Here is an 18,364-nt window from a genome sequence, read left to right as displayed (position 1 = left end):
ATTTATTTTTCTAAGATACCTTTTTTTTTTTTTTGCATTTTATTTTTTTATTTTTTTATTTTTTTTATTTTTTTTTTTTATTCTTTGAATCAGCCATGGATTTACATGTATTTCCAATCCCGATCCCCCCTCCCACCTCCCTCTCCACCCGATTCCTCTGGGTCTTCCCAGTGCACCAGGCCGGAGCACTTGTCTCATGCATCCCACCTGGGCTGGTGATCTGTTTCACCATAGGTAACATACATGCTGTTCTTTCAAAACATCCCACCCTCACCTTCTCCAACAGAGTTCAAAAGTCTGTTCTGTACTTCTGTGTCTCTTTTTCTGTTTTGCATATAGGGTTATTGTTACCATCTTTCTAAATTCCATATATATGTGTTAGTATGCTGTAATGTTCTTTATCTTTCTGGCTTACTTCACTCTGTATAATGGGCTCCAGTTTCATCCATCTCATTAGGACTGGTTCAAATGAATTCTTTTTAATGGCTGAGTAATATTCCATGGTGTATATGTACCACAGCTTCCTTATCCATTCATCTGCTGATGGGCATCTAGGTTGCTTCCATGTCCTGGCTATTATAAACAGTGCTGCGATGAACATTGGGGTGCACGTGTCTCTTTCAGATCTGGTTTCCTCAGTGTGTATGCCCAGAAGTGGGATTGCTGGGTCATATGGCAGTTCTATTTCCAGTTTTTTAAGAAATCTCCACACTGTTTTGTTGTCTTACAATTAGTGAAAATTATCAATCCATTAGAACTGATGTCTTAAATCAATAAAAATTAAAAATTGCCAACTTCTTTTTTCTTAGAGGTTTATGAAAAGGATAGAGCTTTCAAATTATGGCACCATAGATTCAATGAAATCTGGCAGCATCTTTTCTCCCCTATTATGCAACTTATCACATTGAATCGTCTTTATCTCTCATTAGGCTGTAAGTTTCTACATATATCTTAATCTCAGTGCTTAACAGAAAATAGATCCAGAACACATGTTTATTGAAAAAACGAGTAATTTGGTGCATGAGAATAAAGCTGCTAAGCAAATTTCTGTATTCCATGTTTCATGCTCCATGAGTCTCTGAGATTTAAATACATCCTGAAAAGTTTGTTTTTCAATACTTTCGACCCCTGATGTCCAACTTATTCCTTCAACAATTATGGAAGTCTGAGTTGATCCCAAACATTGTACCAACTGCCTTCTATGAGTTATCTCACTTGACCACAAGTATCCTCAATAGGTACAGTGAGACTCAAAGAAGATTAATAAATTACCAAAGGTCACACAGCTATAAGTAGGGGAGACAATGGGTAGTCTAACTTCAGAGTTTATGCTCTCAACTCTTCCGCTATTGTCAAGACTATATTCTGTAGATTCTCTACTATTGTGGACTCTCTTCATTGTTAAATATATCAGGGGGTCCCATTCTGAGTCTAAGTTGGGTCCACACTTGGATTCTGTCAAGTTTGGAAGGTTGGTTGGATAGGTCCCTCAAGAGTCTACCTAGAAAAGTTCTTAATAGAAATCTCAGCACACAAGTTCAGGTTGATGAAAATGATCCAAGGTCAAGTGGAAGCACAATTCTACATAGAGCATTATCTGTGACACTCAGGTTTCCCCCATCCCCACTCAGAAATTCATGCTGAGATCTTGAGTGGGTATGGGAGAAGGGAGATAGGCTGGCACCGGTGGACCACGTTGACATCAGGTAGTACCATTGCCTTTGGCCCAGGCAGAAGCAACATCAGCTCTGGTAGCACCTTCACAGCAACCATTGTGTTTGAGCCAGGCATCAGCCTTGGTGGCCTGGTCATCACTTGTGGTATCATCACAACACAGAGAGGAGGAACATGGCAGGAGTCGTGGTGTAGTGAAGGGTTTCATCTGAGAAGCCCACTGCAGACCATTCCCAGTGGGCTCCAAGAACAATCTGAGAGACATCTGAGTGGGTCTTGAGGAGCTAGAGCAATGCTGTTGCATTGTGACCCTGTTTTTACTCTCAAGCTGTGCATAGAGGGCAAGATGAGTTATATAATTACAGCTCCAACCCAAGGAACACATTAAACCCATCAGAGCTTTGAAAGTGAACTAGAAAACAAAGAACAAGCAGTCTATTTGAAAGAGAACAAGGAGAATAATCAGTAGGATGACAAAGAATTTTTAAGAAGGCAAATGTCATGGATGAGGCAGTAAACCAGAAGTGAGGAGATTTTAGTTCCAGTCCCAGTTCTGCCCCAAATATTCTGTTTCACTGATAGGCAGTCAGTTTACCTCTCTGAACCTCCTTCCTTACCTACTGCACAAGAGGACCAGGTTGCATGGATGACCAACCCTAACTCCACCTAGCTCACAAATGTTGTACTTCGGCAAACACTGGGTTGTACATTCTAACACCCATTTGACCTTTAAAATAGCCTTGCTTGGGATTCAACCAGCATGGGAACTGCATGACAATAGCAATACTGAGTGGCTTTCTGGGCTCTGAAAATCACAGCAGTAAAGCAACAGGAAAACTGAATGTGCAGTCAACTGGTATACCCCAGCAGGTTCAAACAGGGTGAATAGATTCCATTTGGGGATGTTACTAAATGCCTCTGGCTGAGCTTGGTCAAGGTAATTGTACATGTGGGTAAATCATAAGACAATGTATATTTCTGAGCTCATAAACCCACAGAGTGTTTACAGATGGATTTAGTAGCCATAGGTAAAATAATGTTGCATAAAAGGACACCCATTTGAGAGCAACACTCTCATGGCTTAGTACCTGATTAACATCTACCTAAACTCCCTCTCTCTAACTTTTTTTCACACAAACCTTCATGGCATTGTCACTTCACAAAGTTGGAAGGGAAGTTGATTTTCATCAGGTAGCTGTCACAGGACTCTCTGGGCTCTGGGGTTGGCACAGGCTTCTCTCTGTGCATTCACATTACATTTGACAGCTAAGGTCCCTCGGGCTTCTGTGAACTTCCCTTCTAGTATCCATCACTCACCAGTCAAGGGAGACCATGCCATGGACCAAAAATACACCCTGGGCTTTCCTGCCTCCTGCCATTCCTTCTGCTCTGACTCCCTCCTTACCCCTCATTACCCTCTGCCTATCAAATCTTACCTATCTTTTAGGTCCTTAAAGTTTCAATACTCTCTAAAGTCATTTTTACAATTAATGTAATTCTGATCAAAATCTTGACAGTGTCTCCTATGGATCTTGATTCTGAAATGTAGGTGAAGAGTATAAATAGCCAAGACAATTATGAGGAAGAATGAGACAGCAGAAGTGCCATACCAGTTGTAAAGATATTGTATAAAGCACATTTAAAAAGCAATTGGTTCAAGGATAAACCAACAGACCAATGGAAGAGAAAAGAAAGGCTAGAAGCAGACTCAGGACACTTTATATGTGACAGATATGGTGCTGGAGACCAAAGGACTTTTTGTCTTAATAAATGGTGCAAAGATAATAGGGTACCCACGTGGGAAAAATAAAAGTAGAGGTCAACTCACTCTAAGCACTAATCCACTTCACTGTGGATTAAGATATAAATATAAAAAACAACCATTTCAGTACAAACCTGTATGTTGTTTTCTCACGCTCATAACAATCACAGGGAGTGGGTATTTTTCATTCACTCTAAGTGGAGAGCAAGCTCAAATAAATAAAATAATTTACTCATGGTCAGAGAGCCGACACGTGACTGGGTGATAATCCCCAATTGTCACCCCAAAGCTTTACTTTTGTCACCATGCCATATTGTCTCTCCCTCTTCTAAATATTACATTATTTGATTTTAAAAAGTAACTTTGGGTAAGCAGTACTCTATCATTTGTCTAGCCACCCACTTATCCACTTTCGTCTTCTGTTTGTATATCTCATCTGTTTATCTCATTGAAGTCAGAGACCATGTCTTGCTCTGTGGCATTTCTGCAAGGGGCCTGATGTGGGTCTTAGTAATAGGTCTTCCTGGCATGTTAATGATCACTGATTATCCATAGTCACACCTAAACAGTTAGCAGAGAAAGAAGAACAAGAGCAAGTCTCTTCTCTCTTCATTCCTTCTGTCTATCCTGTCATGTGACTGATACCTTTGATTTGAAGAAGTTATACTGGAAAATGCTGACCCAGAGACCACTTTTTGTTAAAAAGTGGCCCACACTTCCACACAGACAACAGAAGGGTTACGCTTTCGTGTGTCTGCTCAGTTCTCTCACACCCATCCTCCCATCAGACTTTGATCTAAGTCAGAAATAAAAGAGCTTTTTCACCTGTGACACCTTTTCTTTCTCATATTGTTACAGGTTTGACTGTGCAAAAAAAAAAACAATTCAAAGTAACAGTGATTTAAACAAGATAACTGTTTTTCTCTCATAATAGTCCAAGCACAAACAATTCAGGAGTGGCCTATTGGCTATAGGTACTGGGAATCCATGCTCCTTTTCTCTTCTTAGCCTGTCATTCTCAACATCAGCTTCTATCTCAAAGTCAAAGAAGGCTACTCCAATCCTGCCATCACGTTCACAGTCCAACCAGCATGAAGAGCAAAAAACAGGTAGACAGTATGTATGTGCTCATTAAACTTGGGCGGTTCTATTAGTTCAGGAATAGTGAGGAAATTAATATTTATGGAACAACGAAGATCTTATCACATCTATTTAAGGAATTCATCCAGATTTAGGTGAAGAAAATTTTTTCAAGTGTACTTGCCGTCACACTTTCCTTCTCTCATAGAAAACATATTTCTCTTTGTCCAGGACTTGAAGCACTTCTAATTTAAAGGGAAAGAGAGACATGTAAGTTAAACATAGCAATATAGCACAGAGAATGTTGTCAACATGCAGAGGAAGAAAAAAAAATGAAACCTGCCTGGGTGGCTGTGGAATGGAGTGATTGAAAAGGTGTCACTGCCCTGGGAACAGAGGGACATCCTGGCAAAGGGAAGAGCTTATTCCACACCCAGGAGGAGTGAAAACACATGGCATGATTTGTGAACTGCAAGGATGTCCCTGAAGCTGGGAGGGGAGACGTGGGAGGTATAGCTAGGGGGTGGAGGCCTAGGGTCGGATCAGGAAGGGCCAGAGGCCACACCAAGAAACCTGAACCTCATCTTTTGTGGGGAGCAAGAGTGTGTTTCCAAATGTAAAAGAAGAGACTTGGTGGAAAGAGAGCTTTACTTTCTGCGAGAACTCACAGGACGTTAGAATGAAGAAGATGGGATAGAGACGAACAGTAGATGGATATGTTTGTTATTCACTTTTGTCACCCAGACCTTGAATTCTCTTCTGCAGTTGTAGACTCTTAGATCATACAAATCCAAGCCCACCTTCCACTAGAAAAGCTGAAAAATGCCAGACCCTTGTCAGCCTCCTTTGCTAATAATATACACTGACCTATGATCTATGTTCAGTCAATCAGATCCACCTGCCTCAGACTTTGACTTGAAATATAGTTACAGGTAGGGTGATCAACTGTCCTCATTTGCCTGGGACTGTCCTATGTTAAAACGGAAAGTCCTACAGCCCAGGAGACGTCTCAGTCCCGGTCAAAGCAGGATGGTTGATCACTCTAGCAGGGACCACACTGACAAGAGAATGAGAACTTGCAGAAATACACAAGCCGTGGAGCCACCGCCAGAGCAGAGCTGAGAAAACACAAAAGCCTGATCGAGGGCAACAGCAGCGGGCTGGGGAGGGGACGGCTTCTGCTGCTCGTTAGAGGGGAAGTCAGCCAAACTCCAGGATGTGTGATTGTGTGGACAGAGATGAACGGCAACAAACGTGAGCCGGGCCTGGCTGTGAAAAGATGCCACCTAACAGAGAGAAGGTCCGTTCAGCCTTGGCCGTGCTGAATTGAGAGTCTAGGAACAGTACTGAAGGAATGGTCTTCACAGGCATTTGTTTCTGTTGCTCTGAAACTCAGAAGATTGACGGAGCAACGGAGCACCTAGCGCGGGACCTGGCACGCGGTTTATGAACATTCTGGTGAATGCTGTTGGCTGTCGAGGTCCCCTCATCAGCCCACACAGGACACGCAGCTCTATGCGCAACAGACACCCCAGAAGGATGTGCTGACTGACGGATTCATTCCTTAGCTCAGCACACCAGAGACATCCCCCTCAAAACTACCTTTTTTTACTGATTAGTTCACTTATTACTGGTTAAATAGAAAAGCTTTTCAGAAGAAAAAGTGTTCTTCTATTAGCTGGGCCCCACTTTAATTTCTGCCTATCAAAACACTGTGTCCCTTTCTTCAATTAAGCAAATATGGGTAAATTCTAGATCTTGCCTGAATTCTAATTCCAATCAAAATCCCTGTGTTTTCTCACATGTCCGAAAACATCACTTTTCCTGAAGACAAAAAACTAGGTTGAAATGACGTTATTTTTCACACTGAGCCAAGAAGAGAAGAAATCATGGTAAATAAAGCAAGCAGTTTTTCATCATCATCACCGTCATTACTATTATTATCATTGTGGGTAGTTTGGGAGAAATTGCTTAGAGGATAACAAAGGAAAGAGTAGAAGTGGGAGTGGAAAACATTCTCTTTCTTACTCTATTTTATAACAGAGACCAGCGGAGGAAAAACTAATCAATCATTAGTATGAAAGAAGAGCTAGTAAAATAAATGGAGTTTTTTTATGAAAGAAATAAATTTAATAGCTGATATTATGTGCTAGGACTCAGGCACTGTGTCAAACAAAAACTCAAATGTATCAAGTAAGTTTTAAAATTTATTTTTGCATTATCTATTTGTTCTTATAAAATGTCAGTAAATGGGTATATACAGTAATCAATAAATACAATAAACAAAAGACAAATGACAGGAAAAGCAGATGAAATTTCTAGTACCTCTTCCATACCTAGTATTAATATTTATAATATTAATACGAAATATTAATAGTGTTTTATTAATAAAACTTCAGAAATGAATCTAGAGGACTAGATGCAGGGAGGTAGAATATGCACCATAGTCCTATGTCTCTAACACTCTCTGTGTCTCCTTTTTAAAGTAACTCATGTAATTGGTGCTTTAGGGAATGAGCCCCTCAAGGAGCCTCAAAGAGCGGGAGCGAACGGGTGTCTTTTCCCTCCGAGGCCTTCCTCCAAAAGCAGACTTAGAAACAATGAGAGAACTGAGATGTTCTCCACTTTCTTTTGGAATAAAGACAATGACATCCAGTCCCATCACTTCATGGCAAATAGATGGGGAAAAAATGGAAACAGTGAGAAACTTTATTGGGTTCCAAAATTACTGTGGATGGTGACTGCAGCCATGAAATTAAAAGATGCTTGCTCCCTGGAAGAAAAGCAGTGACACACCTAGACAGCATATTAAAAAGCAGAGACATTACTTTGCCTACAAAGGTCCGTCTAAGCAAAGCTATGGTTTTTCCAGTGGTCATGTACAGATGTGAGGGCTGAACAATGAAAAAGGCTGAGTGTCGAAGAACTGATGCCTTTGAATTGTGGTGCTGGAGAAGGCTCTTGAGAGTCCCTTGGACTGCAAGGAGATCCAACTATCCATCCTAAAGGAGATCAGTCCTGGGTGTTCATTGGAAGGACTGATGCTGAAGCTGAAACTCCAATACTTTGGCCCCCTGATGAGAAGAGCTGACTCCTTGGAAAAGACCCTGATGCGGGGAAAGATTGAAGGCAGGAGGAGAAGGGGACAACAGAGGATGAGACAGTTGGATGGCATCACCGACTTGATGGACATGAGTTTGAGCCAGCTCTGGGAGTTGGTGATGGACAGGGAGGCCTGGCGTGCTGCAGTCCACGGGGTCACAAAGACTTGGACAGGACTTAGCGACTGAAGGATAGCAAAGATGATGACCGAACAGAAGAATGGACAGGGTCGGCTCAGTGAAGAGTTCTCCCCTCAGGGCTTTCCCAAAGAAGATGCACACCCAGAGGTGAGCTCTGGGGAAGTGAAGATGCGTTCCCCACCCGTGTCTGCGGAGAAGTTGCAGACACCAGGTGCCCACTGGGCAGCAGCAGAGCAGGTGCCTGGGGGAGAGGGCACCTCGCTCAGGAGAGGCAGTGGGCACTCCTGCCCACCCCCAGCGTGGGCACAGCTCCTTAGCACATCCTGAGCACTGCAGAAGTGGGGCCGGGACCTGCAGTGAGGAGCGGTCCCCTGCGAAGTGTCTCTGCGGCATCTCAGACTTCACGGCTTTTGTATCTGCACACCGGAGGAACACAAGAGGGTCCATGAGGCGGCTTTGATTTGCGGGAAAAAGAACGCTGATGGGTTGGCAGCAGCCAGAAAGAAGAGAGGAGACTAGGAGGGAGAAACGGAAGAAAAAGAAATGTGATGTGAAACAGGGCAAAGCACAGGAGAGGGTTGTATATGGGGAGTAAAAGAAAAAGAGGAGGAAGGAAAAGAGAAACTGATCTGCAATTTAGAGGAGAGATGGGAGGCTGCAGAGGATGATGGAGAATTAGACGTCTGTTCCTTTGCCCTGTACCTTCCATGATGCTCTCAAAACAGTTGCTCTGCATCTTTATTCACCAAGGTAAACGGGAAACACTGAAATGTAGCAGAATGATAGCTCAGCAGGTTTTTGTTTTTCCTTAAAAGTCGCTACCTTTTCCTCTGTAGACAGTCAGAATCCTGGAAATGAAGGCAAATAAAAGCCAAGAGGCTGTCAAGACCTCCAAAATGCCCCATGAACATTCTCAGAGCTTTAATGCTAGGGAAGGCTGACCGCCGTACTATCGGTTGAATGGACATGGAGGTAGAACAGACTGGTCCCTACTCACTGGAGACAGCTGTTATTCACCAGTGGAAGCCTGCCAGCTCCTTCCCCCTGCAAATGGCAATGCACAACCGTCCCGTGGTCCTACTAAACCAAGCCACAGAACTCTCAGTGGGCTCCCAACCTGCTGATCACATTGTAACTGCGGCGATGCAAATGTCACAGCTATTCCCAGCACCCTGCTAATGAATTATGTTTAACTACATTAAAAAATAATGATCTGGAAAGGCTACAATTATTATATTTAAAATATGAATTGCACCCAACAGATATTACATGCGGGCTTTGCACTCCCTCTTGCATTAGGAGCCTCACAAATATTCTTTTATCCTCTGAAAGAAAATGGGCAAACAGACTGATCAAATAGCTCACTCCAAGCAATTAAAACTTTCCATTACCATATGGAAGGATGTATGACTTGTTTCCAGAACACTTGACTCTAATAAGGATGTATTAACAACTGCCAACTGGAGTTCAGAAGTTAAATAAGATGGCAGTAAAGGGATTAGGAAGTAATGAAAAAATGTTTTTCCAATAAGGCAGAAAAAAGCTTGATTTATCCTGGAAAAGCAAGTTTTACATACATATAACATATATGTATATAATTTGTTGTTTAGTCACTAAGTGCTGTCCAACTCTTTTGTGACCCCATGGTCTGTAGCCCACCAGGCTTCTCCATCCATGGGATTCCCCAGACAAGAATACTGGAGTGGGTTGTCATTTCCTTCTGCAGAGGATCTTCCTAACTCAGGGACTGAACATGGGTCTCCTTCATCTCCTGCATTGGCAGGCGAATTTTTTATCACCAAGCCATTCGGGAAGCCCCATATATATACATATAAGCATGTGTGTATGCTCATATACATATGTGTGCTTGTGCAACACTCCCCATCTCATCTCAGCAAAGGTAGGTTTACCATTAGAGCAATTGTCTTAGCTCAGACTGCCATACAACACCATAAACTAGGTGGCTCAAACAACAGAAACTTATTTCTCACAGTCTTGGAGGCTGGCCGATTTGGTTCCCAGGGAGAGCCCTCATCCTGGCTTGCAGATGGGGACCTTCTTGCTGTGCCATGGAGTGGAGAGAGGAAAGGGGTGGAGAGAGAGAAAAACCTCCTCCTCTTCTTGAAAGGTCACCAGTCCCATTGGATTAGGGCTCTGCCCTTATGACTTCATTTAAATGTGTTGTCATTCAGTTGTTCAGTCATGTCCGACTCTTTTTGTGACCCTATGAACTGTAGCTCACCAGGCTCCTCCGTCCATGGGATTCTCTAAGCAAGAATATTGGAGTGGGTTGTCATTTCCGCCTCCAGGGGATCTTTCCAGTCCAAGGATCCAACCCGAGTCTCCTGCGTCTCCTGCATTGCCAGTGGAGTCTTTACCGCTGAGCCACCTGAGACTTAATCACCTCCTGAAGACCCCATCTAAAAATGCAGTCACACTGGGGGCTAGGGCTTCAGCATATAAATTGGAGGAGATACAGTTCAGTCTGTAATAATAATAATGAAGCTTAAATTCCAGGGCTTTTTTTCTCGCATACTTCCCTTTTAAGTCTCTGACCTACATTTGTGTTTGTAGCTTTATATATATATATATATATATATATTTTTTTTTCCTTAAAAATCATTCCTCAAGTTATATAAGCATTGGGCCCTACAAATCCCAGAAGTTCCCTGTATCTCAAGTCACAAAGTATTTAAGTGAGTTCCAGATACATATAAGAAATAAGTAAACCATGTAGTGGGGCTATATTGTCAAACACAATATTCAATATACACCAAGATACTGAGTGGAATTTTCCTGGTATCCTAGAGTTGTTATTAAGGCCTATAGCTAAGAACAAACTGGACTAAGTACCTTATGTGCTAAGCAAGATGGTAGCAAATTTGCTTAGTAGGGTCCAGCTTTCTCTCCCAACACCCGCCCCCACCCCCCACCCCCAGGCAATTAAGAGAACAGGCAGAAAGGGAAAGGAGTGAGTGGCCTGTAAGCTCTTTCCTCCCATGAGGAGAAAGGGAAGTTTCCTCTCCCTGGAACCAAGAGGTACGTATTTCATTTCCCGGTTGGATTTTGGGATGCTTAATTTTATGTGTCAACATGGCTAGACTGGGGTGGCCAGTTCTTTGGTCAAACACCAGTTTATATGCTGCTGTGAAGGTATTTTGAAGATGTGATTAATACTTAAATCAGTAGACTCTAAGAGGGGCCAGTTACCCTCTATCACATGGATGGGCCTCACCTAATCAGTTGAAGGCCTTAAGAGAAAAGGCTGAAACCTCCTGAATAGGCAGAAATTCTGCCTCCAGACTGCCTTTGGCCTCAAGACTTCAATATCAACTCTTCCCTGGCTCTCCAGCCCGTCCACATCCCCTATAGATTTTAGACCTCCCAGCCCCACAATCACATAAGCCAGTTCCTTAAAACCCACCTCCTCTCTGAAGGAGGTGTGTCTCTCTCTGAAGACATGCATACAAGCATCCTTTTTCCTATTGGTCCATCCTCTGGATGAACCCTGACTAATACAGAGTTTGCTCAGCCAAGTGCGGGTCTGACACCTGAGTGGGAAAAAGAATTAGAGGGAGATGGAGGGGTGGATATGGTGGACCTGGAGGAAATGGTTATTGGGGTGCCTTCTGCACTCCCACCGCTGTGCAACAAGAATATGTTATGTGAATGTCCCTTTGGTCAAGCAAGTATTCTGGAAAACACTGTGGCTTCCTCCATCTTGGGACTTCCCTTGTGGCTCAGCTGGTAAAGAATCTGCCTGCAATGTGGGAGACCTGGGTTCAATCCCTGGGTTGGGAAGATCCCCTGGAGAAGGGAAAGGCTACCCACTCCAGTATTCTGGCCTGGTGAATTCCATGGACCATACAGTCCATGGGGTACCAGAGTCAGACACGACTGAGCGACTTTCACTTTCACTTCACTTTCTACTATCTTGCCAAGCCCATGTGCATGTGCTAAGCCACCTCAGTCATGTCCTATTCTTTGCGACCCTGTGGACTGAGGCCCGCCAGGCTCCTCTGTCCATGAGATTCTCCAGGCAAAAATACTGGGGTGGGTTGCCATGCCCTCTTCCAGAGGATCGAACCCATGTCTCTGATGTCTCCTGCATTGGCAGGCCGGTTCTTTACTACTAGTGCCTCCTGGGAAGCCCACAGAACCCTTCAAAGGACCCACGACATGCCTCAGAACAGAGCCAGCACTCAGATGTCAGCCAGATGGGCAGTGAGACTTAATGAGCTGGGAAAGTAACAGCACCCAATCAAGGAGAGGACCACCATCACGACCAGCTAATGAAAGGACCATCAACCCTTTCCCCATCCTCCTTCCTACCATACACCCTGGAGGACCTAGAGAGAAGCCGTGTGGACCAGCATGATGGACCACTCCCACACAAGCTGCTTTCCAGCAGCAGTTCTCAGCCTGGGTCGCACGTTTGCATCACCTGGGAGGTTAGAAAAATATACTGCTGCTCGAGCCTGACCCCAGAATCACTCAGGGTGGGAGAGGTTTAACAGCTCCCAGTTGCAGCCAGGGCTGGGAACTATCTTGTTAGTGCCACTGACAGATTACCCCAGCTAAGACGAAGAGAGAAAAACAGCTTTGAGGTTGGACACCTGAGACTGCATCTTAAACCCCAGAATTAGACTGTTCTAGTCACCTCTTGTGGAGAGAGAGTTACAGAATCGGGCTAAGATATTATCACAGGACTCCAGACCCAATGTGTCCTAGTCGCCTCTGGTGGGTGGAAGGTTATAGAATATAGTAAACACACGATCCCAGGACAGATTACTCAATGCAATAATAGCTTTGGGCTTAAGTCATTGGTAAAAATTAAACTGAGAAGGTAAATTGCAGGTGCTGACCACAATGGATTGAGACCCCTTTCAAACGAGTTTCAAAAGCATCGCTTAATATACCCACCCCATCTTCAGGCTTTGTGGTTTATGCTTCGTGTGTGTGAGCACACGCGCATGCATGCTCAGTCATGTCTGACTCATTGCGATCCCATGGACTGGACCCCACCTGGACCCCACCAGGCTCCTCTGTCCATGGGATTCTCCAGGCAAGGATACTAGAGTGGGTTGCCATTTCTTCCTCTTATTCTGCGTGATCTTCTACAAATCAAATAGCCTGATAGTTTGGTTCCTATTACGGGAGCAGGATTTTAAATGCAAAGTTACCTAGGTGTTACTCAAGCCAGAAATGTACGTCTTCTCCAAAGCCAGTGCCTCCAGCTGTTCCCTGCTCTTCCTCAGACATCCGACAGCTGGCAGCCTCGGAAGCAAAGCCAAATTCTGGCTCCTGCCCCATCTCTCCCGTCTCTCTCTGCCTCCTGGCTCTGCTCCTCTCATCTCCAGGCCAGGCAGTGAGAGGATGGTCCCCATCTGCCTATTTTTCTTGTCCACTGCTCACAGAAATACAAGCATGGGATAGGGGTCCTTTGCTATTTTTCCTGCTGACCATCCCACCTGCAGATAAAGAGACTGAGAAGGGTATGGGGGAGGGAGTTAGGGGGTGGCTGGCTTCCCACCATCTTCTCTCATTCCTTCTCCCTTCTTCCTGCTTTCTAAACACTTCCCTCCAACTCTTTTGTGATTGTTTCTGGCCTTACTGTAGTGACAGACAGGTGGCTGGAGGTAGCTAAGCCCCTCCTTAGCTACCAAAATCAATTTGGAATCTAATCACCTGCCACCAAAAGGCCTTCAAGCATGAGTCTGCGAGTAGGTGTCTGCTTGTGCATCCCCGCATGCATATTTGAACTGTTGCACCTTTATGGAAAAGGAGTCCTTCAGGGCAAAAGCTGTGTAAGAGTCTATATTTCAAATGGGAAAAATTTAATACCTCATAAATTATGATGTGATCACTTAAATGGAGTATCATGACTTTTGAAAATAATGTTTCCAATTATTATTATCGCAAAGCAAACAGTAATGTCTGGCAACATTTTATTATTTACTCATCATCAAGTACTGGGAACTATAAAGTACTTCCCACACAGTAGCAGATTTCTTTTCCACACACACACACACAATCCCTTGAGGTAAGAGATAATCTTCCCATTGTCCAGGTAAGAAACTGAGACCCAGGAGAGATGAGGAAGTTGCTGTAAAGATGAGACATAGTAGATAAGAGAGAACACAAATGAAAACCTGTCTGATTCCAGGAACCATAGCTTTAACCATAGCCTTCATACAAAACAAATACTAAGCAAACATCTTCAGATGAATTTTGGAGAAGGCAGCTAGCTGCAGGAACATCAGAGTCACCCTAGTTAATGTATTCTCGGATTAGCATAGGTCCACAGGGACAGAGGAGCCTGGTGGGCTACAGACCACAGCGTCTGAGAGTCAGATACGACTGAAGTCACTTAGCACACATGCACAGCTGCCTATGGTAATCTCACAGAAATATTCTGAACAAGTCACAGAATTTGTGTCTAAGAATTTAGAGGGGTCTTCCCAGGTGGCTCAGTGGTAAAGAATCTACCTGCCAATGCAGGAGACTCGGGTTTGATCCCTGGGTCAGGAAGATCCCTTGGAGGAGGAAATGGCAACCCACTCCAGTACCGTTGCCTGGAAAATCCCATGGACAGAGGAGCCTGGTGGGCTACAGTCCATGGGGTGGCAAAGAGTCAAACAAGACCGAGAAACAACACATGCACACAGGAATTTAGGGAACCATTTCATCAACCCTTCAATCCTTGGGTAAAGCCACACACATGTGCATTATAGATGTGCAATCTGCTTTTCTAAAAACCATCAGAGCACATTCTCTAACTTCTTTCAGGGACCAATTCCAGTACTTAACAGCACTCCTAACGGAGCAATTTTTACATCTAAACCTATTTCTTTACATATTCAATGTGCACTAAGAAAAGCCGATCCCCAGTTTTTTTTTTTTTCATAATTACTTTTCATCGGTTTGAAGGCAGCCACAAAATTTCTCTTCATTGACGAATAATCTTAGTTCTTTTCATTTTGTTTTTTTAAACCCTAACATTTGCAAGCTTTGATTAATGTGTGTGCCTCTGCTCCCTGAGTCTCCTCCAAGATTTTTCACGTCGCTGCCAAAGCCGTGGGAGCCAGAGCCAGATGAGGAGGTCCGGGCTCCAGGATGGGCGTGGGCTGAGGCTCCCTGCTCAGGTAGATCCTATTAGGCTCCCTCACTTGCCCAGAGCCTTTCACAGCTGAGTCACGATGCCTGGGACACTCCAAATGTCACCTAGAGCTACGGCAAGCTCCTTTCTTCCTGATGTCCTCATCAAATTACAGTCTCAAGGCTGTGCTCTGCTTAGTCACTCAGTCGTGCCTGACTCTTTTGCGACCCCATGGACTGTAGCCCGCCCGGCTCTCTCTCTCTGTCCATGGGATTCTCCCGGCAAGGATGCTGGAGTGGGTTGCCATGCCCTCCTCCTCCAGGGGATCTTCCCAACCTAGGGATGGAACCCAGGCCTCCCGCATTGCAGGCAGATTCTTTACCGTCTGAGCCGCCAGGAAAGCCCCACAGTCTCAAGGCACCTGATATCATACACTGCAAGGGATATTGATGGTTAAGACGAGCGTCAAACCATATAGCTTTAGGGCAAATAAATACACCAGTTCCAACTCTCATTAGAGGGATCACACAACCAATGTTCCAAGTACGTTTGATGAATGAAATAACAAATAAGCCCATTTAACTTGATGAAGATTAACTTGTCTGCACCTCATTTTGGACTAACTCCATCATGCGACTCTATCCTGCTGAGGTGGGCGGGAACCTGGAAGAATCTCATAGGAATGAGAGGACTGAGTGTGGTGAGTCTGCAATTCGAGGGTTTTATGTGAAATATATTTTGATTGGGAAAGCCTTCCCCCAGAGCAGTCTTAAAAACCAAAACAATTTGTCTGGTATTTCTGAAATAATTAAATAATAGTCATTAGAATTGGAGAGTATACAAGACTTACTTAAGAAATAGCCTAAACCCGCCCCGAAAATTGGAATAAGCTGTCATCTCCTCCTCCAGGATGGTCTTACCAGCAAAGTGCATAAGAATAAGGACTCTGGAGTCCAATACTCCAGGTTTAAATTCCAGCTCCATCACTCACTGACAGTTCTTGCCTGGAGAATCCCATGGACAGAGGAACCTGGCGGGCTACAGTCCATGGGGATTGCAAAGGACACAACTACTGAGCATGCACGCACATGATTAGACTCTATTTTGAAAAAATGTCCTATAACAACTTACTCCTAAATAAGCATTCAACTATTTATTCATTTACTGGTCACAAACACTAACTGAGCACCAATAATAAGGACTATGTTAAAATGTATGCACAACACAGGGATGACTAGGCATGGTCTTGCCCTTCAATAGGTTCACAAAATCTTATAAAATAATTGTAATCCAGGGTTACTGGCAAGCACCAAGCAAAAGGGGAATTGGGAAAGCGAGACATTATGTGTGCTCGGGGGAATATGGAAGGGTCCATGGAGGAGATTTCCAGTGATTTCCAGTGGGGAGGGTGTTGTGAGCAAGTGTTTGGTTCTGTCTGGCCAAACCTGAGTGTATGTGGTACAGAGGACGCAGCACAGAGGCAGGAGACAGGGCTGGAAAGGAAAGTCAGGTATCGTCATGGAGCACCTAATATACTGTGCTGAGGGCAGATGGGAGCCACTGAAGGTTCCTTAGCAGGGGGAGCATCCTGGTCAAGCCATAGGATGATAACCTGCCCAGCAGCTGGAGGTTAATTCAGAGAAGAGGACCACATGACTCCACGGGAAAGAGTTAGGAATCAACTTGCAGTATTTCAGGGAAAAAAATTGATAGTAATGGACTGGACCAAAGTGACCTACATGTAGGGAGCAGAAAGGAAGAGACCCAGGAGGACACTGTCTGATCACACCCTCACCACCCTGACATCTCACTCTGCAGCCACCAACACTGAAATTTCTGCAAGTCATTTTCTCTCCCCACTGGTGACTTTCCAACACCGGCCAAGCTGTGCTCTTTCCGGTTCCCGGAATTTCCACACCAGTCCTTCAGCCGCTGCTGTCTGGCCTCCTTGTCCAAAGGGCAAGATCTTCCTGCTCCCCGGACTCCCGCAGGAATCTGACACCCACTGCTTCTCAGTGAATGCTTTTAAGTGACATTGAACTGTCTGTTCCAGTGCATCCGCAAAGCGTTTCTGTTTGACCTACGGAGACGTCACATTCCGGGTCAGCAGCACGCTCTCCTGGGCTGTTAATGCATGACTAACTACCTTAATCACGAAAATAAGCTCCCGTCCGTGGTATTTTGCAGGTACAGGTGCAGAGATCTCAGCAACGGCAGAGCGCACTCGGGCACCATGGCAACCAGTGCGTCAGCTCGGGTACCCTCCGCAGTGTGGAAGCAGTCAGCTCTCCATTCATTTTAGCTGACAACAAAACCGAGAGGCATTCCGCCCTCCCCTGTCCTCTCAGGGGATGTCTGGCAGGTCCCTGGGTAGCGAGGATGCTGGTCTCTATCCCTGGGGAAATTTGGGATGGGGGCTGCAGCCCAAATCAACCCGGATGCTTTCTGGCCCCTCTTCAGAGGCTGTCTTCTACTGGCGCTCTTGGCGGGGGCTGGTGGGGTGTGCCTGCTGGCTGTGGTTGGCTCACATATGTTACTTTAACTTGATTTAAAATCAGTTGCCAGAGACTTTGCCCCACCTCTGCAGCCCCACAATCAGGGGGGCTTACAACATAATGTGCATTTTGGGATTACCATTATAACTCCTGTGCAATTGATGTCTAAGGTACCCAGTGTTATTTGTAAGTAATGTCTAAGGTACCCAGTGTATTGTTGCTTTCAGGGGTGTTCTGTAAGAGATGGAAACTCAGCTAAAACTATCTTAAGCAAAACTGAGCATGTAAAGGCTTATGTAGAAAAATGAATTTTTTTAATAATAAAGGCTTATATAACTGGGCAGTCCAAGACAGAGCTGACTTCAGGATTCGAATGATATGATTCTGTTCTCTCTCTTCTCTGTCTCTGTCTTCGTCTCTCTCCGATACCCTGACTAAGTCCTCCCTGTTCCTTATGGTCTACAGAAGAGCAGGGCCTGCCCATAGGCAGTTTTAGCCTGACTGCCACCACAGAGCAAAGCCATAACAAAAGGAGAGCGTCTTTCTGCCAGGGTGTGCAGAGAACATCCCAGGGAAGTGTTCTGATTGGACTGTCCTGGGGCACGTGTCCACATCCAGTGAGACTATGAATAGTGTCCAGCCAAACAGGTGCCTATCACTCTGACAGAGGAGCGGCTTCTATGATTACCCGACCCAGAAAGACAAGGAGGGCTGTTACAAGAAAGAAGGAAAAGAGGGTGGCCATGCTGAAATAGGCCAAGCTAAAAATGTAAGGGGGGTAAAAAAAATCTCTCAACTGGCTTCACCAGATTTCCCACTTTGGAGGGCAACAGCTGTAACAGTGCAGGGAAGCCCAAGTTCAGAGGGTACCGTTAACTCCGCATCCCATGGAAGGCCTGCCGGGGAGGCCTTTCACGAGAATACTGTGGGAATTCTGCCCTGGAGTTGTGCGACCTCAGGCTCTGCTCACTCCTTGAGGAAGAAGAAGGGAGATGTCAAGGGTCAGGGGCTG

The sequence above is a fragment of the Cervus canadensis genome, chromosome 9 (assembly GCF_019320065.1).
Source record: "Cervus canadensis isolate Bull #8, Minnesota chromosome 9, ASM1932006v1, whole genome shotgun sequence".
NCBI lineage: Eukaryota > Metazoa > Chordata > Mammalia > Artiodactyla > Cervidae > Cervus > Cervus canadensis.
The sequence above is the reverse complement of the archived record's forward strand: the minus strand, read 5'-3'. Positions refer to the sequence as shown.